General features: G+C 45.1%; 1 protein-coding gene across 1 annotated transcript in view; it reads right to left on the bottom strand.

Annotated features, from left to right (window-relative positions):
- SLIT1 (slit guidance ligand 1) overlaps positions 1-26898 on the bottom strand; it is an 899254-nt gene that overhangs the window by 670901 nt on the left and 201455 nt on the right. The gene's annotated exons all lie outside the window — the stretch shown is intronic.

The raw sequence follows: 26898 nt of genomic DNA, 5'->3' as shown, positions 1-26898 counted from the left end.
CAGCAGTGGCTGCTTCCTAGCACTTTTTTTCCTTCTGTTGGGAGGGGGAAGAATAAACAGAGATATGAGAAGAAATGGGACTAGGTGAGAGAACAAACAGAGACGGGATGTGTGGGGTACTAGATACAGGGACGGGTGGGTGGGAGGGACTAGGGGGATTAGGAACAGGAACAGGGTGTATGGGAATGGGAACAGAAATAGGAACGGGAAGGGTGGGGTAGGGGGAATAGAGACAGGGGTGGGTGGGTGAGAGGGGGAATAAAGCAGTGGTGACTCCTCCACTTTGGCCAGCATCGGATCGGTAACACGGGCATTCGGGCAATGCCCGAGGGGCCGGTGTCCGAGTTCTGCTGTGGGCTGCTTTTTTTGAGCAGTCTGGGGGGCCATTTGGGCTGTGTCTATTGTTCGAATACAGGCTCAGCCAGCGGCCCAGTGGGTATCTGCGTGGCCTTTCTAGAGGCAGATGGGCGCTCATTACCTCCGTTTAGCAACAGGCAGAGGTATCACTCCCTTTGTCTCGCTGGCCGGCCCATTAACGTGTGCAGATACTGAGTGGTGGCAGGGGGCCTGAGTAGAAGTGGCCTCACTTGTTTCACCAGTATAAACTAACGCATGCCTTTTTTTAACCCCCCTCCTAAAGTTTTTTTTATAAGATTACGCCAAAGCAGTGATTTGAGGAGTGATTATGCAAATGTGGGCCGATTTTTGTTTTGGCGTGCCCGGGCCGATTTTCAATCCCAATCCAACCCTGACTTTGGCCCTACTGCTTTTAAGCAGTATGTACATAGTAGAAACATAAAATGATAGTAACTCCCGTGACAATGCCTTCCGTGCTCGCCCGCTGTCCGTGAGCCAAGCCGGCTGCCACTGGAATAGACAAAAGGATGGGGGGGTGAGAGAGGGAAAAGAAACAGGGACGGGGCGGGTGGGAGGTGGAAAAGAAACAGGGGTGTGTGAGAGGGGGAAGAGACAGGAACGGGACGGGTGGATGGGCAGGAGAAGGAAGAGGTTGGGAAGACAGGTGGTAGGGGGAGAAGAAACAGGAACAGGGTGGGCAGAAGGTAAAAAAAAAGAGCTATGATGCAGACAGTCTTGACGTCATCAAAGCTCTTTCTCTTTTTTTAGAAGAAATAGTACCTCAATCACAACACGAGCAGTGGATGGCCAGCGGAAAGACACTAACCAAACATAATTAATCTGTGTTTGGTCCCTGCACCATGGAAAGCAAAGGAAGTAATGCATGGCAAGCCCTGACCAATTGGAAGGCAGAAAAAAATTAGCGACAACGTCAATGAAAGGTGAGCATTGAGCAATGAGTGAGTTCCAAGCCCATGTTTAGACACAAAAGGATCACAAGAGAGAGCTCATGCACTAGCGCCTGCTCATGCAGGCGAGACCTAATGAGTAACTAGGGCATCACTTCTACACCTGTGTCTGGTGGCTCAGTGGAAGAATGCACCTACCCCATGGGTCTGTGGTACACCTCATGGTAGCAGGTTTGAATCCTGAACGGTCCCTTCGCGTCAAATCAATAAAACTATGTTATTCAGTGTAGAAGTTTAAAGGAGCTCTTTACAAATAAATATCTTAAATTTAAAACTCCTAAATTGATTTTGAGAGTTTTTCCAGTTTCCGTTTGAGGCAGAGTCAACAAGACTAGAGCTGAGCGGCCCAGACCTCCCTTTCCCTCCCTGCCCATAGTTTCTTCCAGAAGTGCATTGAGAGCTGCTGTTTGTCCGGCACAGTGTTTGTCCGACACATTTGTCAGGGAGCGGGTCAAGTGTGATTGCGATGAATTAACGGCATGGGATGAGATTCATTTCCTGCTGCAGCACTGTGCAAAACCAGCAATTGTGCGTCTAGATAATGCAGGCCGCCCCTCCATTGACGCCTTGTGCAGCCCACCGTGTGTGCACAAAGGGGGTCGGATCATGGTGTCAGGGTGTCTGCGGCAATATACTAATCACCTGTCTCTTTTCTGCGCGAGGCACAAGCTGCCGAGAGAAAGGCGGCTTTTCCCTGTCAGGGCGAACAAAATGGAAAAGCAAAGAAATATCAACCTCTAATGAAAACAGATGAGTTCCGAAGGTAAACGCGCCAGTCCCTGCAAAGTCAATGACCAACGGCAAAAATCCCGATCAAGCCCTCTGTTGCCAGGGCAACGCCTGGCTAAAAAGCGGGCCCCTTTCAGGTCGGCTTGGTGTCGCTCTGTCACTGCTCGGCTCCCTTTATCTCGCGGACAAAACGGCGCGAGCAGTCTCCCTCATTTGCAGATGCCACCCTCCTCGCCCATTAAATCACTGCCCCCCCCCCCCTCCTTCTGAGACCCATGCGCGTCCCAAGAGGGGCGGGGCTTGGCGGGATCAACCGTCAACGATTAGACATCACCCGAGGAACAGAGATAAAACCAAGGCCAAGCGGCAAGGGGCAGATAGCATTCAAGAATTGTTCCTAGATTTTGAGTGCCACAGGGGGAAGTGATTTTAATATGATATTTTATTTCCGTAGGGAAATTACGCGTAGGGAGTCGCAGGGCAGAGATTACCGTGTAGACTGCAATGCTGGGTAGTTTGGAAGAGAGTTAGGGAGCTCTTCTGTATGAGTTCAACTCGTAAACCAGACCAGTAGGGCCCAGAATTAACAGTCACGTGACAGCCTTACCAGCAGTCTTTGAGTCAGGTATCTTCTTGATGAACTGTGACCACCAACACTGCAAGTCCAGATTCAGGGCCGGACTGGCTGTGTTGGGCACTAGGTGTTTCCCCAGTGGGCCACCATTGTGGGGGTCAGTTTTGGACCCCTGAGGATCCATTTTTGTTGCCGGGGGTCGGTTTTGCTGCATAGCTGCAATATCGGCCCCCTGTAGCAAAAGCGGCAGAGGTTAGTCGAGAGTGGGGCTTCCAACTAGCACCCCTCCCCCTTCCCCTAGACCGTCCGAGCTGTTTGCCAGTGCCTAGTTCGGTTCCCAATCCAGCCGTGTCCAGATTGCTTCAGCACAGAGGCCAAGTTCTATCTGTGCGCTGTAAAGAGAGAATCAGCAACCCCCTCGCCAGCCAGGACATTGTTCTGGCTCATGCGCCCAACACCTTTGCTCACAAAGAATCCTTTAGGTCAGTAGTTCTTAACCCGTGGTCCTGTGCACCCGTGGGGTTCTGTGACGCCTGCTCAGCGGGTCTGCGACTGTTTAGGAAATGAATTAGTTTTAGCAGATTATTTATGTACACATAAAAAGAAAACTTTAACATTAAACAAAAAAAACTTTGTAATGTGAAATAATTTGAAATTGGAGGGTAAATTGGCATCCTTATCTTAAGCTGCAGGAGCAGCATAATTAGGGCAAACAGAAGCATGGACAATTGGTGAGCTCAGTTGAAGCACTGGTATATGTTTAAAAAATGAAAGCATGCATTACGAGCAAAAGGACAAACGGATATGCAAGATATGGTAGTCTTGCATATTGCTTTGTTTTTTAGAAAGACATTTTTAGAAATAAATCCACGTTTGAAAAGCTCTAACCTTCCCATTACAATGCCAGTTTTTGTATATATTTCTGTTTGCGAATGAAAGCAAATATTTCATATTTAGGTGGTTCAAATCATAGAACTTGCTTAGGAGAGGGATTTCTGGCTTCCAATAGTTATTCAGAAGGGTTCCACAACTGTCAATAGATTAAGAACCACTGCTTTAGGCAGCCACTGGACACTTCCCACTTCAGTACTGCTGTCTGCATTTAGTTACATGTGCACTGACCTTGTGTTTTGCTCTCTTTGCACTACACAGGTGTCTCCCTCAGGTATCACTTGCCACCTCCTGGTGTTTGAAGGCATAATCTGTGGTACCACAGGAAGCTGATGCCAAGGAACATCCGACGTGAACACACCCAGACTCACGTCCAGGCTCCAATTACAGCTGAATTAATGGCATAATCTAACTTCCCTGCCCTTGTCTAACTGCGGTCTGACTAACTTCCCTTTCTTGACTACCTTGCTCTTTCGACAAACCTTGCACACTACCCTGAACCTCAAAACTTGGCACCCAGTCAAGTCAAGTCAAGTCATAACATTTATATAGCGCACTACATACCCAGAGGGTTTCAAGGCGCTTAGGAAGGGGAGGAGGATTATTTGTCAAATATCCACGTTTTAAGCTGCTTTCTGAAGGCTAGGTGATTCTGGTTGAGGCGAAGGTAAGCGGGGAGTGAGTTCCATGTTTTGGCAGCCAGGTATGAGAAGGATCTGCCTCCCATGGTGGTCTTGTTGAAGCGAGGTACAGTGGCGAGGGCTTGGCTGGAGGAGCGAAGTTGGCGGGAGGGGGTGTAGAAGGACAGTCGGGAGTTGAGGCAATCTGGTCCGATGTCGTAGAGTGATTTGTGTGCGTGGGTAAGTAGTCGGAAAGTAATCCTCTTATTAACGGGTAGCCAGTGGAGGTCTTTAAGGTGGCCAGAGATGTGTTCGTTGCGTGGGATGTCTAATATGAGCCTGGCTGAGGCGTTTTGGATTCGTTGTAGTTTCTTCTGGAGTTTAGCGGTGGTACCTGCGTAGAGGGTGTTTCCGTAGTCCAGTCGGCTCGTGACTAGAGCGTGGGTGACTGTTTTCCTTGTTTCGGTGGGGATCCAGCGAAATGTTTTTCTGAGCATGCGAAGAATGTTAAAGCAGGAGGAGGATACGGCGCTGACTTGTCTGTTCATTGAGAGTGAAGAATCCAGGATGACGCCAAGGTTCCGTGCGTGGTCTGTCGGGATGGGTGCATTTCCGAGGGCTTCCGGCCACCAGGAGTCGTCCCATGCAGAGGGGGATTTACCTAAGATGAGGACTTCTGTTTTGTCTGAGTTCAGTTTCAGACGGCTTTGTTTCATCCATTCGGCGACTTCTTTCATTCCTTCGTGTAGGTTAGTTTTGGCGGTGCTGGGGTCCTTGGTGAGAGATAGGATCAATTGAGTGTCATCCGCGTAAGAGATGATGTTGAGGTTGTGTTGGCGGGCAATGGCCGCGAGGGGGCTCATGTATACGTTGAAGAGGGTGGGACTGAGTGAGGATCCTTGTGGTACGCCGCAGATGATTTCAGAGGCCTCGGACTTGAATGGTGGGAGGCGGACTCTCTGGGTTCTTCCGGTGAGGAACGAGGTGATCCATTCCAGTGCCTTTCCTTGGATTCCGATGTTTCTGAGGCGTTGTAGAAGGGTGCTGTGGCAGACTGTGTCGAAGGCTGCAGAGAGGTCGAGGAGGATGAGGGCGACTGTGTCTCCATTGTCCAGTAGTGTTCGAATGTCGTCTGTTGCTGCGATGAGGGCGGTCTCAGTGCTGTGATTGGCTCGGAAGCCAGATTGTGAGGGGTCGAGTGATTTGTTGGCTTCGAGGAAGGCGGTGAGCTGGTTGTTGACGGCTTTCTCGATGACTTTGGCCGGGAATGGAAGCAGCGAGATGGGGCGGTAGTTTTTGAGTTCGGTGGGGTCTGCTGTTGGTTTTTTCAGAAGGGCGGTGAGTTCAGCGTGTTTCCAGTCTTCTGGGAAGGTAGCGGAGTTGAAGGAGCAGTTGATGACGTCTCGGAGGTGCGGAGCTATGACGGAGTCTGCTTTGTTGAAGATGTGGTGAGGGCATGGGTCTGTGGGGGATCCAGAGTGGATGGAATTCATCAGGCGGATGGTGTCCTCAGTGGAGATTGGGTTCCAGGCGTTAAGGGTGTTAACGGGGGGAAGATGGTCAGCTGATGGTAGGGTGGGTTGGCTTCCGGGTTGGTTGTCAAAGCTGTTGTGGATGTCAGCAATCTTGTTGTGGAAAAAAGAGGCTAGGGAATCGCAGAGGGCTTGAGAGGGGGTGATGTCGTTGGAGTTGGCCGAGGGGTTGGAAAATTCCTTGACGATGTTGAAAAGTTCCTTGCTGTTGTGGGCGTTGTTGTCAAGTCGATCCTTGAATGCTGTTTTCTTGGCTTTTCGGATCAGTTGGTGGTGAGTACGGATGGCGCTTTTGAAGGCGTCCTTGTTGCTGGTGGATGGGTCTTTTTTCCAGGCCTTTTCAAGGGAGCGGCACAGTTTCTTGGACTTCTTGAGATCATCGTTGAACCATGAGGCCTTCTTGTTGCCAAGTTTGTGTTGACGTTTTTTCAGTGGTGCTAAGGTGTCGGCGGTGTTGGATAACCAAAGGGTGAGGTTGGAGGCGGCTTCGTTGGCGTTAGAAGATAGGGTTGGGGAGGTTTGAAGGAGTGATGTGGAGATCTGCTCCATGGTGATTTTGTTCCAGTTTCTTTGTAGAGTTGGTTGGAGGTGGATGATGGGTTTCGGCTTGTTGTAGGTGAAGTGAACGCAGCTGTGGTCAGTCCAGAGGAGATCCGTAGTGTGGCTGAAGGAGACATGGTTGCTGGAGGTGAAGATGGGGTCGAGTGTGTGACCTGCGATGTGGGTGGGGGAAGTGACCAGTTGTTTAAGTCCGAGGTTGGCGAGGTTGTCCAAGAGGGTGGCGGTGTTGTGGTCGTTGATCTTTTCAAGATGAAAGTTGAGGTCTCCCAGAAGGATGTAGTCTTTGGAGGGGAGCGCGTGTGGAGTGATGAAGTCCGTGATGTCTTCACTGAATTTTGCGCGGGGTCCTGGTGGTCTGTAGAGGAGGGTGCCTCTGAGTGTGGTCTTGGGGTCGATGTGGATCTGGAAGTGAAGGTGTTCGGAGTTGGCGAGGTTGGCGTCAGAGCTGGTTGAGATGCGGATTGATTTCTTATGGACGATAGCGATTCCACCTCCTGTATGGTCGGTGCGGTCCTTGCGTGTGATCTTATAGTCATCAGGGATAGCGATGGCGATGTCAGGGGCGGAGGAAGCGTTCATCCATGTTTCCGTTAGGAAGGCGACGTCAGGAGAGATGGTGTCTAGTAGGTTCCAAAGGTCAATGGCGTGCCTGTGGACCGAGCGGGTGTTGAGAAGGATGCATTCTAGGTGGTTGGGGTCTGGAATTTGTGGTGTGGTCGTGGCGGAGATGTTGTTGGTGCCGCTGAATTTGCAGGAGTAGCAAGAGAAAGGTCCATGGGTGCGTCCAGGAGCGGCTTGGACGCAGTTGGGGGCGCGACCAGGGTTAAGGGCTAGGAGGGTGGTGGCATCGTAGGTAGTGCGGGGGGGCTGGGGAGCGCGAGGGGCAGGGGGTCTGGCGCTGGGCGCGGTCCAGGCGCGGACGGGCGTAGACGGGCTTACCTTTGGCGCACCTTCGGCGCGGATTGGGCGCGGTCGCTGCGCGTGAACGCTGCACGCGGGAGCTACTGTCATATATGGATGGTGGAGGGGGAGGGGCGAGGGCGGCTCAGCTGGGAGGCGTGGCGGGCTCAGGGGAACACAACAACAGCACTAACAAAATGGAGGGGAGGTCAGAGCAGGGCGCCGGGGGAAATCACACACAACAATGCAATTCAAGCAATCTAAGCGCTGTGGGATAATAGCGCTATGAAATAACGAAGCTTACAAACAATTCGAGCTATGCAAATAATACAGCTTGGTTACAAAGCGCTATGCAGATAACTCTAATACAACTTGGTTACAAAGCGCTATGCAGATAACTCTAATATAACTTGGTTACAAAGCGCTATGCAGATAACTCTATTTGGTTCCAATGCAGCAATACAATACCACGCTGTGAGGAGCAGCGAGGGGAGCGATCACTCAAGGCTGGAGCAGCGAGTGAATCACAGCACTGAGAGGTTTGGGGAATGCTTTTTAGTGCTTGTGGGAGGGCGGCTCAGCTGGGAGGCGTGGCGGGCTCAGGGGAACACAACAACAGCACTAACAAAATGGAGGGGAGGTCAGAGCAGGGCGCCGGGGGAAATCACACACAACAATGCAATTCAAGCAATCTAAGCGCTGTGGGATAATAGCGCTATGAAATAACGAAGCTTACAAACAATTCGAGCTATGCAAATAATACAGCTTGGTTACAAAGCGCTATGCAGATAACTCTAATACAACTTGGTTACAAAGCGCTATGCAGATAACTCTAATATAACTTGGTTACAAAGCGCTATGCAGATAACTCTATTTGGTTCCAATGCAGCAATACAATACCACGCTGTGAGGAGCAGCGAGGGGAGCGATCACTCAAGGCTGGAGCAGCGAGTGAATCACAGCGCTGAGAGGTTTGGGGAATGGTTTTTAGTGCTTGTGGGAGGGCGGCTCAGCTGGGAGGCGTGGCGGGCTCAGGGGAACACAACAACAGCACTAACAAAATGGAGGGGAGGTCAGAGCAGGGCGCCGGGGGAAATCACACACAACAATGCAATTCAAGCAATCTAAGCGCTGTGGGATAATAGCGCTATGAAATAACGAAGCTTACAAACAATTCGAGCTATGCAAATAATACAGCTTGGTTACAAAGCGCTATGCAGATAACTCTAATACAACTTGGTTACAAAGCGCTATGCAGATAACTCTAATATAACTTGGTTACAAAGCGCTATGCAGATAACTCTATTTGGTTCCAATGCAGCAATACAATACCACGCTGTGAGGAGCAGCGAGGGGAGCGATCACTCAAGGCTGGAGCAGCGAGTGAATCACCCAGGGAGATGATCTCTCGCTTGGATGTGTGTATCCATATGGTATTTCTATTGCGTGCACCTAGCAAAAAGGCGGCAAAGCGCTGTATCGGGTCAAAGACAAGCAGGGTTATGAAAGGTTAATGCATTGTGATGTAGTGTTCTTTAAAGACATGAGTCATCAATGTTTCCTGAATAGGAGCACAGTTGGGGCAGCGTTGATGGATATGGAGACGTGTTCCAGATCCGGGGAGCATAGATGGAGAAGGCCTGAAACCTTTTTTAAACAAATAACCCCACACTGGGCCACATAGGATAAGAAATCTACCAGGACACACTTTTTTGTTCCACACAAACTCGCTAACCCAATATACGTACAGCGGGCACATCAGAGTGCTGTGATGCAACCACAAGCCAACACGGTGGATGCAATGCACAACATCAAAAGAAACCACTAAATACTGATTGACTAACATCTGAAAATCATGTCTGGATAATAAGCATGAAAACAAGCTCATTTCTTAGTACACTGAAAGTACAGTTTAAGCATCTTCACCTTGCTGGTAACATTGTCCCTGGATGGTATTGAAAGAACAAATATTTCAAAATCACAATACATGACACTTTACTGATTTAGACACAAAAACCTGAATGTGCACATTGATCAAAATAGCCGAAGTGATGCATTCATTGAGACAAGCGAAGTAACAGCACTGTAAAAGAGTGCTTGAAAGAGTTAGAAAAGGAGAAAATACATTGCTTAACAGTTATAACGCGTAATAATAGGTTTTCATAACAAGATTACTCATGTACTGATGTTTTATTATTTACGTACTGATGAACACTAATGGATTTAATTATGAGATCTAGCAATTCTATTGCCTTTCATTGCACATGTACTATAATGAGATCGTGGTGCAATTTTGCAATTAAATTAGCTAGGAAGTTGAAACTTACTGAGATGATAGGAAAGCCCTTAATGATTTTAAAAATGTTGAAACAATTTTGGTAAAATGTTTTTAATAATTCTTTACATGTATAGATTTTGACAAATTTGTGGCAGTAGACCATAGCTAACGCTAATCTATTTTTTGTAATAATACATTGGTGGAACCTATATTATCATTCTTTTATTATGAAATAATGATTTGATGCATTATATCTGATTCCAATTGAGTATAATTCATTTAGAGCCGATGTGTGCATTTTAAGCTTTAAAAATGTTCTTTCTTGAGCTGCAATTTTCACTTAGCAAGCATAATAATTCATTGACATTTTTGCAAATGTTGCTTTATTTGTTTTGTGCATGTTTCAGTATACATACAAAGGACATTCTTTAGAAGTTAATGCTGGAATGGCTTGATGGGAGAGTCAACTCTCACATAGTTTGTTACATTGTATATTTTCTTACAACTGGCCAACCTGTGAGGCCCAAAAAGCTAATTTGTTCTAATGAAATGCTTGAGAAAGAATGCAGGAGTAACTAAATATATTTTCTAACTACATATGTAAACTAATCATACGATGGACTGACTAGTGGAGTGGCACTACATCATTAAGCTGTCGTAAGGACTATATAAGAAGAAACCCCTAAGGAGGGGCAACGCCGTACTAATTTTCCTTTATTCTTTCTAACAAGGCATCAATAGTTTTTATGGGACATCACCCATTGCATTTTGGATTTTATCCTTATATTGCAACAACTAATTTTCCCTATCTTGCAAATGCTGCTACATTCAAGCAGTCGACTTAAAATTCTTCTTTGCTGAACGAATTGATGTTCACTTCATGTTTTCTTTTGGTCAATGCTCATGGACTCGCCCTTAGAGGACTTTAAAATGGATTTGCCTACCTCCTTTGCTTTGAATCTTAGATAGGACTGAACTACTTTTCTGCCTCTAATGGTGGTACAAGCCTGCAATCTCATATCAGATGTCTGTTTATATTCATCCTTTTGGAGGTGAACTTCTGACTAAATGTGTGTTCTCATACTACATGTTTTAGTATCCTTGACTGAGAGGCTTAAGTAGCTGCTTATTTGTATAAAATTTGGAACATTAATACAATAACTATCTAAATTGCCTGAGTCTATTATTGGGTCTGTTGATCTTTTATTGAAAATGTACTGAATTACTCTCCTAATCTAAATGTGTTGTAGGGGAAGTCAATGAATCTTTTCAGAATATCAAGTTTTGTTTCTAATATTTTGTGTCGCAGTAGCAGAGCTTCTAATTTGGACTGCAACAGGCTCAAGACACGGTTGCTAAATACTGCCATTTTGATAAAAGCTGTTGTCATCCTCCATGTTATGTTATGTTATTTATATTTCTAGAGCGCACAGCTGCCCCAGCAAAGGGGCGTCCTGGCGCTTTTGACAGGCACTGTAACATAACACACAATAAAAGAAGGGAAGACTATTCAGAGGCGGGAAACAAGAAGGTTTTGATCGCCTGCCTAAAGGCGAACAAGTCATTAAGAGCTCGGATGCACACCGGAAGCGAGTTCCATAGCCCTGCTGCGAGCACCCGGAATGAGCGGCCACCCATTCTGTTCAGTTTAAAGCGGGGGCAGACTGCCAAGTGGAGAGCCTCCGATCTCAAAGATCTCAGAGGGATGTAAGGAGTAAGTAAGTTGGCAAGTGCCGACGGCGAAGAAGATTTCAGAATTTTAAAGGCCAGACACAGCGCCTTAAATTTGATCCGCTGTCTGACCGGAAGCCAGTGTAGGGCCAAGATGTGTAGGGCCATCTTGTGCCATATTGTGCCATTGTGCTCCAGGGGCATCCAGAGTAGATCCCACTGGTTTCAGTAATCAGACTCACAAGCAAACAGAGTCCTACTACTACTACAATTCTGTTACACACATGTGACACATACACACGCACATCTCCACAAATGTACACAGTGTCAGCTCAGGGTTCTGGGTTTTTCACATAACAGCAGAACTTTACACAAGAGGAGCACATATACCACACTCTCACTGACATATTTTAAAATGTGTGGTCAAATACATGAGATCATAAAACAAAATATGCTGTCACCACTGTCATGTGTACTAAATCCCAGACAGGAACAGTAGTTTTCTTTCCACAATAAGGGAACACTAGGAGCACCCACCAGGCCACGGGACAGATTCTTGACCTCACATTGTCAGGGACAGTCCTAGGCCTCTGTGCATATGCTAGATTAGAATGACACCAGTTTCAAAATAAGTCATCATACCAGATATACATGTAGTCAGACACTCAGGGCAGGAGGTACACATTTGTATATATTACAGGGAACATTCCCATCTGAACAAAATCAATACTGACTATATAGCACTATCTCACATGCTAATGAGGCTGTTGTCTTTCTACAGTTTTCTTCTACACATTTACATCTTCAGATCGCATGCTATCCTACAAGGCCTCCTCCCACCATTGAAAAACCCTGCATAAAAATGTAAACTTGACTGAAAAGCTTCAACTGTTCCCTCTTCTTTCCTTCTTTTGAATGCCCCCTTCCTTACCACCTGCTCTGCATACCTACTGAAAATTGCATGCCTGCACCCTTATTCTCCTTTATTGTATCTCTGCAAATTACACTCACCACATTTCATAGAGCACAACCGCCCCCTTTTGGGGACTATATCCTGCACTCTTACAGTGCATAATCACCTCCATCCTATCAACTCATCCCACCAAACATTTTCATGACCTTACACAACCCCCACTATTGATCACACCCAACACCTATTAATCTAATCTACCACTAGGAAACAGGACCAAATGCATAAAAGTAATTTCTTGGGAGCACAATACTGCCAGTAACCAAAAATAAACACACCAAAGATGATGGGAGGAATGCTTGCATCCCAATCCATCGTTCCTTTGCTCATCATGCCATTTCATTTTGGACTCAGCTATATGTAAATCAGTAAGAACAGTCCAGCCTGAACTGCCAGGACGGGTCCTCCCCGAACTGGAAAAGAAGCAACTCAAGACCAGCTGTGCCCTGATTCGATCTGAAAAGGGACTAACTTCTTGTACAACAATGGAGGTGCAGCATCTCTCTTTATACAAATAAATTCTCAATAGCCGCCTACGTGTTTACTAGTTAAAAGAGACTGTGGCTCATGGTGGCAAACAAGCATTGAAGGAGTACTAGGTGTTGTAAGACATCCTTGGTTGATCGGGTCTTGCGATTTGGGTATAACTTGGAGGATGCTGCAAATTGCTAATGAGACAAGTTGCTATTTTATGGCTCATCATCAAACATTGACCATCTTGTAAAAATATAATCATGAGAAGTTATTTCATGTTCTCTGCTCTGAATGGCCCACTCTGTCGAAGCAACATGATTATACCTGGTACCCGGTACCCACTGGGATTGATTCCAGTTCGTGAAACTGAGGGTTCTGGGGTGGCTTTCAAGTATGAAAACTAGATGAGTAGGTTGTGTGACAGGAGATAGAATATGTGCAATTTATTCTTTTTAGATGCACAATGATCAAAGTTAATATGACCAATCAGGAGAGAGGGATTTGCAGACACAGGAGAAAATACATAGTGTGATTACGAGGGTTGTTGACGACTAGATCTGTTATCGATTGATTCTTTTAAATTTTTAAATATTATTGTAGGTTTTCAAGTGTATATTTATGAAGAAATGTACAGTATGTAAACTAAAATAAAGAAAAGTAAATAAAACACTCCCTGTACAAGAAACCTAAATCTTGAACTATGAGTCAACTTGATTCTGTTTCATCCATATATAGATCAAACCCCTTAAGCAGACCGACCGATTTCTCCATGCTCTTCTCATCTTGGTACATTTACCAGCAGAGCATTGATGCATCGGTGAAGAGTGCTGCAGGCTGGAGTGCAGAATGTCATTAAAACCTACCACAGAACCAAGCAGCCTTCAGCAGAATACAAATGCTTGTTGGGAGATTTCCAACTTCCTTCTTGCTCCTTTTCCTTGTCTTGTTCTCTGTGTCTATCTCTGTCTATTTTGCTCTCACTCTTTCTCTCTGAATTTTCCGCATTATCTATCTATCTATCTATCTATCTATCTATCTATCTATCTATCTATCTATCTATCTATCTATCTATCTATCTATCTATCTATCTATCTATCTATCTATCTGTCTGTCTGTCTATCTATCTATCTATCTATCTATCTATCTATCTATCTTTCAACCTATCTATCTATCTATCATCTATCTATCTATCTATCTATCTATCTATCTATCTATCTATTGATCGATCTAGCTACCTGTCATTCATTCTTTCTCTTTTTCAGTCCGTCTCAGTCTGTCTCATTCGCGTTTTCTTTTTGTTCCTTATTCCTCTCTCTCTCTCCTTCTCATTCTTCTTCTCCCTTTCTCTCTCCTCCCTCTTTCTACCTCTCTCTGTGTTTCTCTTTATCACGACCCTCTCTTGATCTGTATCTATCATTCTTCCTTTCTTTTTTCTCTCAGACATTCTTTCTTTATCCCTGCTCTTACAATCCCTCACTCACCTACACACCTTTGTCGCCTTCTCTCTTTTTTTTAGTTGCAGTTTTATATAGCGCGAACTCGACCAGAAGGTATTAGAGAGCTTTACATGAGCACCAGTTACCTTACACAAGGACACATTCATTTTAGGTAGGCAAGGGGAGATTAAGTGATTTGCCCAGAATCACTGGATGTTCAGCCGAAGCCGAGACTCGAATCTGGTTTTCCGGCGCCAAAATTGTCAGGTCTGGCCATTATCCCACATCCTCTCGATATTTCTTTTCCCTTTCTGTCTCGTTTCTCTCCTCTCTCTTTCTTTCCCTCATTATTTCTCTCACACGCACCACTTATCTTGATCCCTCCTCTTGCTTCTTTTCTGTCCTCTCACTTACACACCCCTCCCTTTCTCTTGATGTCTCGTCATCTTTGTCTTTCTTGTCTCTCACTCAATCTGTATCTCTCTCTGCCTTTCTCCTGCTGTCCCTCTTTTTTCCCTCTCTCTCCCTCACCCTCACGTACACTCTCTCTCGTTGTGACGTGTCAGATACACTGCTCCCCAGGCGGGACCTCAGACACCCGTCTAAGGCTGTCAGATGCCACAGCTGTTATTCCTGACAGTGGCTTTTAGCAAACACAGCCAGGGACCTCAGCCCAGTCAGCGGAAAACAAGACAAACATTGTAATGAAAACAATAATGACAACAATAGGGAATGCCCTGTCACATTGTCATGGTAACTGTTTGCATTCATTCTGCTGCTTAGCTCCTCGTGCACAGCCGGTGCATTGCTAATTGTGAGGAATGAGCCTAGGTCATTTGAGAGGAAATATGGCATTCCTTCGCCTTATCCCACTAATAGAATGTGCTAGATACACCAGGTGCTCTAATTCATGACAGATCACCAGGCCCTCTCACGTATATGCTTATAAAGAGCCTAGTTTATAATAGAACTCCTCGCAGCGCTTTACATTGTATGCCTGGCTTCCACTGCCTCAACGATCTGGATTGAAGACAGCTTGCTTAATTTTTAAAGCCCTAAATTGTCATAGTCCCATATTTATTAATAATTTGCTATCTAGGTACACCCCTACTCGGGATCTTTGTTCCAAACATCTACACTTGCTAGTCACTCCGAAATTCAAGCGGAAACGACATTGTGGATGCATATCTGGCCCCACAGCTGTGGAACTCGCTTCCCTTGGAGATTCGGTCCTGCACAGAACTACTGCGGTTCAAGAAACTTCTTAAAACTTGGCTATTTCAACAAGCACACGAGTAAGCCCTGCCTCCGTATGCGACCAGTCCAGAACAGCGCCATGAAACCTTGGTCTAAGTGCGCTTTACAAATTTGTTATAACATAACATAACATAACATCTAGCTTGGCCTTCTTCACTGGATGCAGAATGATTTAGGGGTTCTTTCTGTTATGCACTATGTAAAGCGTTTAGGATGACACCGGTGATTTACACCTGCCTCACCCCTATCAGGCGTAGGCCCTACTAAGAGCCTCGTTAGATCTGCCTCGGTATTTTGGTAAAATACAGATATTATGGGTGTCCTATTACCCAGGGGTGGGTTTAACGTATTCTGGTTTCTGCGCCTCCTATTTAGGAATACTGCGGGAATACACTGTACTTTCTCTCTTACCAGGTGTGCTAACTCGGAATGTGAGTATTGTGCCCACACAACAGCTGTCTGTTTTTCCTGACGAAAAGTGTGAGAGTAAAAACACAGAGGTCTAGTAATTTCCGTAAAACCCAGAGTCCTAACTCGGGTGCAAACTCTTGTGAAGCTGCTTACAACATCCGCGTGCCACTGTGCACAGCGTTTTATCTGAGGAGCAGCGCTGAGGTTAGAGGAGCACGTATTAATCCCGCTTTTTACAGCACCGGAAGGCTCCTTGCAACGGGTTACTGCGTCCTTTCCCTCACATAAAACTTCTTCTACTCTCTGCTTTGACCCACCGACCCCACCATTCGTCATGGGGCCAGAGTGCAAGAGAAAAGATTACAATATCACTTTCATGAATTGTCCCTCGTCGGTGTCCCCTTTTCTTTCTCCCTGAATGTCAAAGTGCCCTCTTCCTCTTTACCATTCACTCATAACTTGGCACAGACATTGTCCCAATAAAAATCCGTCTTCTAGGACCAGTATGTCCATCTCAGGATTAACAGATGGTTTCACCCATGGAACCAGAGATTATATTTAGCCCTCCATTTTTACAAGAAGTTGGTAATTTGCACGTTATGATTTACCATTTTATCTATGTTCTTTAAAATTGCTACTCTATGGTATGGTCTACAGTGTAACGTCCTAATAAAGGGAAAATGAAACAGGAAGCTCTACAAATTCTGTCCGAGACTCAGAAAACTTTTCAAGCCATTTCTTCACTGAGTTACATAGTATTTATTTTCCCATGCTAATACTCTTTCAACACTTCAACCGCATGAAAGAAGCCATGCAAAGGAAAGGAATTTAAAAACATTCTAGAAAGAAAGAGAGCCCGCGGAGGGCAAGGACCACAGCAAACCACTCTGCGAGAAGGAATGCCATGTTTACTATAAACTTTAGGGGTTTTCAGCCTTGGAATGGATCCTTTCATTGCTGTGCTTGGATTCATGATGGTCCCCAAAGCATCTCTAATTGTGAGGCAAGTGATGACATAATCAGGAGCGTGGGCTCTTCTCCAGCGGCCTACGCTGATGGACCGGTCAAGAGGGATTCAGACGTGGGAAGGGGTGAAATGAGGAGGGGAAAGGTGCCAAACCTGCCCATGTCGAATGAATGAAATGCAAGAGGACTGAGGAAAGCAATCCCCAGCCATACTCATCACCTCCCCTTCAGCATCTCTGTAGAGTCCTGACTCACTGTGTGCTCTGCAGCTCCCATAGCAGCAGGATTGCATGGGCTACGCATTGCCTCCTTCACTTTCTCCAGGTTCCAGAGGCTACAGCACTGTAGATTTAAGGTTCCAGCTCAGACTGTGAATTCTTGTCCTATTGTTTCTATAAGATTCAGAAATCACATGCTGTTCCAGAAGTGGAGGAGAAGCCCACCGGTATCTTAATTTGAACCCTACCCTGTTGTTTGATTCTAGGAGTTGCCGGAATGCACCTTGAAGTAACTTGTTCCACACTGGACGCTACAAGATAACCAGCTCACTCATTCTCTTATATTCTGCAGTTATGATAGAGCAAATGCAGGGTTTAAGGAGAACACGTCTCCCACAGCAGCAAAGGGGGTTGTAGAATGTGCTTGCCTGCCGGTCTCTTTGGGTTTTGTACTGTTGAAAGATTTCGTTACTCCTCAATTAACCCCTGGGTCACAACGAAACTGACGGTATTGTCTGTAAGGCTTGCTTAGACTTAGACAGCGGGAATTATACTCTATAACCCCCTCTCACCTCTATAAATTTTCCAAAACCTGAGCACACAAAATCTTTCAGCTTCTTGTATGGCGTGACCCCAAGAGTTCATGAAGCACATAGCTCCATATGGAAGCTGTTAAGAGTTTTTGATTTCAAGAGTTAAGAGTTTTATCTAATTTAAAACACTCTGTAAAACAGGCTCTAGTGAGGTTCAAGTTCTATTACTGGAACTGATAGTGCACATGGCTTTTCAAAGTTCAACCAATCAACACAAACGTCACAAAAATGAATGCATTTTAAACCGTTGATTGTTACGATAGAGTCATTTTAGCTACGTATACAATGCTGTCCAGAAAAAGGCTCAGTACTTCATTTGAGCCGGTGGTTGCGGGTTGGGCCACCCGGCATTCATTTTTGGGGACCAGCACTTATTTTTTCTCCTCAGACTTTGTCCCAGAGCAAATGAGAGAGCAAAACACACAAGGGGGAAGGAAGGACAAAAAGAAACACAGAGAAACAGTGACGAATGGAGAAAGCAAAGATGAAAGAGAACCGGCAAGAATGAGATGAAGGGGTAGGGAGTGTCTGGTGGTGAATGAAAGAGGTATGAGGTGGAATCCAGACTAAGGAGCCCTATTATATGGCACCCCGACATCCGCTAGCACCGTCCGTATGCCTCTGAGAAAAACTTTGGGTCTGAGCACTGGATAGGTGCGCTGGGTGTGTATTATTCCACTCAACAGCACCTATGACAGAAATTATATTAGGGCTGATTGGACAGGAGGGCAGTAAATAAAGTAGATTTGTCACGTATCCAGCTACCGTTGGCAAAGCTAATACATCTCAGCTTTGAAAGACAGAACAATGCATGTGAACACATGCATCAAAACATGTGCACAAGTAACAGACAATGTTGCAATGGGTTTCTACTCAAGGAAGCCCATTCCAAGATGGTAGCTGATGCACATGAATGTGTCTTGATGCATGTGTACACATGCGCCATGGCACATGGTGGCTATTTCCTATTTGATGTTCTAACAAGGCGGGCATCCATGTTAGAAAGATATAGTAAAATGTTACATTAAAAAAAAATGCTCATAAAGCATGAGAATTATAGCAACACTTTGCAGGTGCTGAGCCCTTGTAAAAATAAATTAATTAATTAAAAGATTGTTACATGGCCAGCAGGATGGTGAATGGGACAGGAACTGTGGACAGGAGCATTATTGTTGAACAAAAAGGGAGCATTTTATAAAGAGGGAAAAGGCAGAGACAGCAAGGAAACACAACAAAATACATGCACTCCAAAGGACTGCGCAATAATAAATAAATAAATAAATCCTCCCAAGTATGCAGTGGAAGGATACAACTCATCCAATCAAATAATACGAAGTGAAGTAGCTCCCAGCTGAGACAAACACAAAAAATTTAGTGAAAGGAATTGTACTGACTCAAGCGCTGACAGCCAAGATAGACAACAAAGTTACCCAATTATAAGCAAAGCCCTCACTAAGTATATGTTAAGTAATGAAAATCATAGGTCTGCCAAGCGACACCTATAGCTGTCTGCAGAAGAGATCTCAAGGTAGTTAAAATGGTTTGTCCAATTTGACCCATCTCTTTTACAGCATCATTCAAAGGATGTATGAATTGCCTGTAACACTATGGTCATTTGTGGGTAGATATCTATCATGAATAAATGTATTGTGCTCCAATCACCGGAGCGTTCTTTAAATTTCTCCTCGCCCAATGCATATCTGTTTTTCCTGGTCTATCTTATACCGCACAACAGTATCTATGAATAACCACTCTTAACTTCCCACAGCAAGATGTGTTCCACCATGCTACATACTATTGCACCAACAGCTTACTAGTATTTTTTTTGTTTACTCTGCCAACCCAGTACAACCACTTTTCTCACTCATGAGGGGGAGACTGGATACTGCTCAGTAGTATGTGCTACACCTATACTTAATTTTTTGGAATGGTGCAGACCTTCCTGTTTCTGTAGAGTTTATGTTGGACTTTAGGGAAACTCTGCAAACTAAAACTAACACAGGAGACTTGGAGAGGTGGTAGCCAGCATGCAAATTACACTAATCCATGTTTGCTCTCTTCTAAGGTGAAGGTGATAACGTGCTAAAGGCTATTTATGGCAAAATACATTGGTGCTCAACACAAAGACAACTTACCTCAAGGTGCTCTACACCCAAATCTATCTCCACATCTTTGCACGATAGTTATTTCTTTATATGTGGGACATCACATATTCTCACTTATTTATTGCTCTCTGAGTTTTCTTTATTTTTTTTAAATGTCAGAGAACCTATGGGACAGTCTTCTCGTCTGAAATTCTCATCATCCGTTTATCTCACCACTCCATGCTTCAGTCTCTGTGTGGAAACCTTTCCCATGTCATTCCATTTTCTCCTTTGCCCACTCTCATTTGCCAAGTCGATTGTTCCTTACTCCCTGCCCAATCTGTCCTCCCTCCCACTACAACAAAACTTTATTGTATGATTAATTAAAATCCTCTACAAAAGCGAAACGAGAAAATGCAAATTAGAAAAGGTTAAGATAAAATAGATCAAATCTAAAAGGGGGATTAAAATGCAGAGATACTATAATATAACTGTACATAAGTAACTTTGTACAAAAAAAGGTCAGTTTAGAAAAAAAACATGAAAGATTTGACATGCAGGGGGTATACAAAACTACGGAGGGCATCCTGTTGCTCATAAAAGTTAGTGTAGACAATAATAATATTAACCTCTTTGATGCTTATGATGAGCTGAGCTCGTCATGAGGCACAGTGGAGCTGTGCTCATGACGAGCTGAGCTCGTCATAACTGCAGCGGAACGCCCACGCAGGGCTAATCCCCCTCCTGTGCGGGCGTTCCATGGGAGTCGACGGAGTCGTGACAAGTTCAGCTCGTCATGAGCACAGCTCCACTGTAAAGCATGATGAGCTGGGCTCGCCATGCGCTCCAAGGAAATGCGCGCGGCCCCTCCTCCCACACCACGGGGGAATTAGCCCCACGTGGAAGCGGTTAAAAGTGCGATGATGAGCAGATGCAAGTGCCAGTGGGCCTTGAAACATAATTTATTTAATTGTCAATTCTCGGGCCGATCGCAAGGACATTCCAGCAGCCGCATAAAACTTCCCAATGAGTGCCAGCTCCATCGGGACTATGGTGGTGTAAATGTGCCTTAAGGCCTCCTTACATGTTCTTACGCCGTATTGAATGACCATGGTTCTTAAATACAAACGCCTTGTGGACAGAAAAGCTGGGCAACAGCAAATGACATGTTCCGCAGATTCTTTGTGCTATTGGCACAGACAACATCCAGACCCACTTAACAACCAGTTTTTCCAGTGGGCTCTACAGTCTTCTACTGGCAAAATTAAGAGCCTCACGCTCATGACATTTTGTAGGGCTTGCCTTCCAAGACCTGCTTTTAAATAGGGCTGGCATGCAGTAGTTTCATATGAATTAATAAGACCTTCTGCACCCAGAACAGGACGGATGCGTTCAAGGTCTTGTTGCCTCGAGATGTTCTTTCCAAACTTTTTTAGCAAGTTCTTTAAACTAAACGTTGTTAATGGTATGTCTGTTGAAAGTTCAATTGATAGTCCCAGTGTTTTTTTGGCCATCAAGAAATACCTCGTCCAGCGACTATTTTTATCTTTAAAGACCATCTATAGCGCTGACCTGATTGTGCCCTCCCACCCTTACCATCTTGCTGGCTTCTGGTGCGCTTTCTGTAATGCCTCTTCTCAGAGCCCAACAAAGGACACAAAAATGACAGACAAAATGCAGAACAAATAAAAAAAAAAACCTGAGGCAAGTGATCTTGGTTAAATTCATCGTTGTTTTGCTCACCATGCCACCCCAGCTTAGGCCCAGCCATATACAAATCAGTCATGACTCTGTCCCCCATGGGAACAGTCCAGCACGAAATGCCAAGCCAGGTCCCCCCTGGACAAGAAACAAGCATTCTGGGACCGGTTTCAGGGTACCATCCCTCATCAGCCAGGCTAGCTTGAATCCGGTGGGGTAACGAGCACGGGACCCACGTCTGGGCACACCTGGCGTGCTTAGGGTGAGAAAACAAAGGACACACAAATGATGAACGAAATGCAGAACAAATCAAACATTTGTTCAGTATTCCGTCCATCATCTGTTCGTTTTGCATTTTTCGCCCTAAATGGGGAGTGTACTCCCAAACGTGGGTCCCGTGCTCGCTACACCACCAGATTCAAGCTAGCCTGGCTGATATGGGGTGAGACTCCGAAACCGGTCCCAGAATGCTTGTTTCTGATCCAGGGAGGACCTGGCCTAGCAGTTCGGACTTGTCTGTTCCCATGGGGAGCAGGGTCAAGACTGATTTGTATTTGGCGGGTCCAAACTGGAGTGGCATGATGAGCAAAAAAACGATGGATTTAACCCAGATCTGTGACTGGGGGTGAATGTTTGATGTGCTCAGCATTCCGTACATCATCTGTTCTTTTTGCATCTACTCAGAGACTGGCTGTCTGTGGCAGAGGGTTACCAGTGTGGAAGTGGTTCGACTGGTGATATCAGGACGAAGGAGATGGGGAAGGGGGATGCGCCACATCACAATAGTAGGTCACTGTTTCTCTATCCTCTTCTACCTCATTCCCTGTTTGATATCATAACATGTTATGATATCAAACAGGGAATGAGGTAGAAGAGGATAGAGAAACAGTGACCTACTATTGTGATGTGGCGCATCCCCCTTCCCCATCTCCTTTGTCCTGATATCACCAGTCGTCGCACTTCCACACCGGTATCCCTCTGCCACAGAATGAATGAAGTATAGACCATATTCGAGCCACCCCCAGCCCACACTGTTTGTCTGCTTTAGAGAAAGAAAATTGCTAGATGTTGTAGAGGTCTGCCTGATGTGTCTAGGGCGCTTCTTGCATCCTCCGCCATCAGCGATATTCTTACTCTGTATTTAGCCTTCATGGGTAACAGACTTTGTGATGCTCTTCTGATAGCATGCAATTACACTTATTTAAACATAACAATTTGCATTCCTTTCCTTCCAACACTTCTAAAATTGGCTTTAAACACAAAAAAACACCCAACTCTTTTCCTCAAAGTGCAAACGAAAATACGGAAATAAATGTTAAAATTTTGCATATTCAATTAGTAAAACAAGGAAGTAGACAGTTAGTGAAACAGATGTTTTTCATGGAACCACTGTTAACCTGGAAGTACAATTCTGTTTACCAGAAGAAAAAGTACTATTCTGAGACCACCACTTCAGTGTGCTTTGCTGTGCCAGCTGTCATGCACTATTGTTAAAAGGAAGCCAGCTTCTGCATTATTCACAATGCATCCATTTAAGGACTATGGATGCAAACTGTGACGTTGCCCCGGGCACAACTGCAGCCACACATGCAAACGCTTTTAAACTGGCTTCATGAATGATTCTTCAGCCTCACAATAAAATAAGCAGTCAAACACCTAATTACAAAATGTTGCTACCACTTTCAAAGTGCTCTTCTGCCTCAGCCAATCACTCTGGGAGCCCTCTTTTTGGGGAGTTTGAGACCCATTGGAAGAAATATCAACACCTGTAAACGTTTCTCACTTCCTACATTCTAAAGATGGAGCTTGCTGCATGAAGATCCTGTACAGGACGGCGTAGGAGGAGGACCCATTCCTATCTACCTGATACTTGGTGTCAGTGTGAGAGGCGGTGAAGGGCTAGGTCACACCGGCTGGAGTAGTCTTTTTTGCGCTAAAATGTGTAAGCAGGGTTTTCCTTCTTCTATCTCATACTGACATGTATCTGTAATCTGCCCTTGATATGGGTCTGGAAAGACCTCATGAAGTTGTGCAAGGGGGTATCTTAAACTTTCCGACAAAGTGGGGCGGCATTGGAGCCCTAGAAAGTGAACATGGCACTTACAGTGCCTTTTCAGGTTAATGGCCACTCCCACAAATTGTTACCAAGCAAATACATGCAAATTCCCATTTTCATATCAGCAGCAGATTCCACAACAAAACTGGATAGTTTTGCAATGTGAGTTCCACCTTAACATAGAACTTACTTCTACCTGTGCTCTGCATCATTCACTTCTCATTGCTTCATGACCCCTACATTTCACCATTGTGAGTCTGATCTTTTCTGCTTGAGTGTTAGACAACACACCTCCCAAAGCCTCTTGTTAAATGAGGCTGTTCACAATATGGAGAGGGGTGCAGCTTGGGCAGTAAGATATGGGTGTGAGCTTCAGATTTCCTAACAATCACGCTGGCTTATCTGGTAAACATACATTATCTGAGAAGCAGGACATGAGGGGGGCATAAGAGGTAGTGGAAAGGGAGAGCAGTGCAGATTGTTAGCGGTACTTAAACCAACATATTTTGTAAAATGACCAACATTTTTTAAGAACTTCAAAACAGAGAGGAGAGAGAGAGTGTGTGTGTGCGTGTGTGTGTGCGCGTGTGCGCGTGTGCGCATGTAACAATCCTCTGTGAAATCCGATAGACACCTCAATGTAACAGACTGAAAGCACCTGTTCCCAACTATTTACTACATAATACATTTATACATTTAATAGGGGGTGTAACCCCTCAAACAACCCCCTGAGGGTATGGCCCTGATAATGGCACATCAGTGACCCTCGCAGTCCACGATCTCTACAGTTGCACGCATCAGTTGAATGACGGCAAAGAACTCCTATGCGTAATCAGCTATAGGAAAAGCTGAGGTGCTGGGATCAGTCTGAACTCACCTGCATTGCCCACATCCTACAGCCCATATAGTTCTGTGCAATCAATAGTTCCTTTTCCCTTAAAAGTGTAAGAAATGAAGAGAATTTTATGTGTATAATGTTTCACTAAACATCACGCCAAAGAGGCACTCACGCAAAATGGTGCATCCTCAATAACCGTGCGTCAAATCGTATCATATCATTATTTCCAAAGGGACAACAAAGAATTGGGTGTACAATCCTAAGCTTGACTTGAAAGGGTCTGAACTGAGCAAACCAACATCCCCACGTTAGATGCAGAACGTGTGATATCACATCTTTACATTTGCTCTGCTGACTGATCAGAGTACAGAAAAGAAAATGAGGCCAACTCCTCAACGAAAAGGATCGGCCGCGCAGATCATGAATATGCATCTCCAGATGTGACTGAAGCATCCAGACACTTATCATTCAAATATGGTGAGCAATGCACTCGAGGGACGCAGCCTCCTCTTGTCCCATCCTTCTGAGGGAACAAAGCACAGATGTTCGTCCCTCACATGTAAGCAGCCTACCGCTAATGAGGAATACTGTTAAATGCAATTATGCTGAAAATCGGAAAAACATCCAGACACACAGCACCTTAAGATACCTGCAAGTAGGTTCTGCCACTGTCCCATTAGTGAAGCTCCTTAGATGGCGCGAATAAGTACACCCCCTCAGCCATAACCTCAGACACATCATTAAAGCGGTGTGTGTTGTCACAAAAGCTAGCGCTCGGTGTCAGCTTTGCATTTGTAATGTTAGCTCAACCTACAGCAAACACAATTATTTACTGCATGATGCTTGGAAACGGCCAAAAGCCATAATAAAGGTATTGCAGTGTAGAGCTGTGCCCCATTGAAAGGGCCGGTCCAGTGGAAAAGAAACATTCCAGTCCTACTAAAGCTGTGCATTCCCTCAGGGGCCTTTTCTCAATTTTCTGACCTCCTCTGGAGGAGAAGGTAGCATCTAAATTTATTGACGTTGGTAGCAGCCAGGGCTTGGAGGGGTAGAATGGTGCATGTAGGTGTATGTAGTTTCTGACTGATTGACTCTTGCCAAGAAATGTAAAAAACAGAAATCCACTTTGCCATTAAAGTATCACTGCCCAGCTTATCAAAGCAGGCAAAGTACCACAGATAAAATGACTGTACAAGTTGTAAGGGTATGAACTGAGCTAATACAAGTACCTTGGGCTCCATAAAAAAGCATGCACTGTTCTATTAAAGTGGAGCAGTCTAGATGATCTGCCCATCAGAGGCCACTTACTGCCCCATTCAAAGTACTATGGGTCTCTTACACAGGCAGGCATGCACTTTTTTGTTTACCACTCTACAGTGTAGCGGTACAGGCGACAAAGACATGCCTGTCCATTAGAAGGGATGTGGGATTCATTGTCAAGGGAGGCCCTGTTCCACTCAGTGCAGCAATCTAGCGGATAAAAGCATCTTCTGCCCTTTGGAATGTGTGCACTTTGTGACACCTTATAAATGCATGCACTGTCCACCAGGGGCAAAATGCAGACCCCTGAAGACCCTGGTTCACAGGAGGGGCCCTAAAACTTGAAGGGGACCCCTGAACTACAGGTGGCCCCTCGTTTAGCCCAAGACCAATGTACATCTGTGAAATATGGGAGACTCAGGGGTCCCTCACACATTCTGCAAGACGGCCTCATCATTTTAGGTCACGCCACTGCTGTCCACTAAAATGTAGTAACCCGGCTGACGAAGGCATGTTCTGCTCATTAGGAGGGACGTTCTGACCCATTTAAAGTAGTATGGGTAACATATACATACATAGGTTGTGACACTTAAGTTTAGCAGTCTAGCTGGTAAAGGCATCCTCCTGCCCATTAGAAGGCACGCACTGCGGGCCACCGTATAAACGCATGCACTGTCCCTGTAAAGTGTGGCTGTCCGGCTGGTAAAGCCATGCCTTTCCCGTTGAAAGACAGGCCCTGCCCCACTGAAAGCAGTGTTGGTCCTTTATAAAAGAAAGTATTGTCCCATTAAAGTTTTGCAGGCAAGCAGATGAAGGCAGGCTCTCCTCATTGGAAGGTACATGCAGCCCCATTAAAAAAGCAGTGAACTGTCCGTTTAAATTATAGCGCTCTAACTGATAAAAGTATACTCAGCTTTCTGAAAGGTTCGCACTGCCCCACTAAATGTATTATGGAACATCCTATAAAGGCACGCGCTGTCCTACTAAAATAGAGCAGTTCAGCTAACATGTACTGTCCCACTAAAGAGGTGAGAGCAGCTGAAACGCGTCGGTCTCATGGTGAGCTAGTTTCTGCCATAGAGCACTTGAGACGACAACAAGGCGAATTTGACTTTGTTATTTTACTTGTGTAGATCCCAAAATCACCTTACTACAAAGGAGCTGTGCTCTGAAAAATAAATACTGATGTAATTAAATATTGTCGGTCTTTTTGCACCGCCGCTCTCCTTTTAAGTCAGGTTCCCTTTTCTCATTTCTTTTCTCAAGAAAGCAATGCTGTAAGACACATAAATAAATAAGTCTTTTGCACATGGGTGTTATTGAAATAAAACCACAATCCTATAAGTAATGTCTGATTGTCACAGCTCCTAGTTTGGAACCAGGGACTGTAGGTCGAAGCTCAGATTTACCTCTCCTTGCCTTGTAATCTTGGGCATTTGTTTTTGTACTTCCCTGCTTTCAGCGCCCTTTTGTGTAAAACTAAAGCTTCTAAAAATAGAGAGGCACCATGTTTTTACTTTACTTCACAACATTCCATAATTCCGTCTTTTGTA

The sequence above is a fragment of the Lissotriton helveticus genome, chromosome 5_1, assembly GCF_964261635.1.
Source record: "Lissotriton helveticus chromosome 5_1, aLisHel1.1, whole genome shotgun sequence".
Lineage (NCBI taxonomy): Eukaryota > Metazoa > Chordata > Amphibia > Caudata > Salamandridae > Lissotriton > Lissotriton helveticus.
This window is presented reverse-complemented; position numbering and strand designations above follow the sequence as displayed.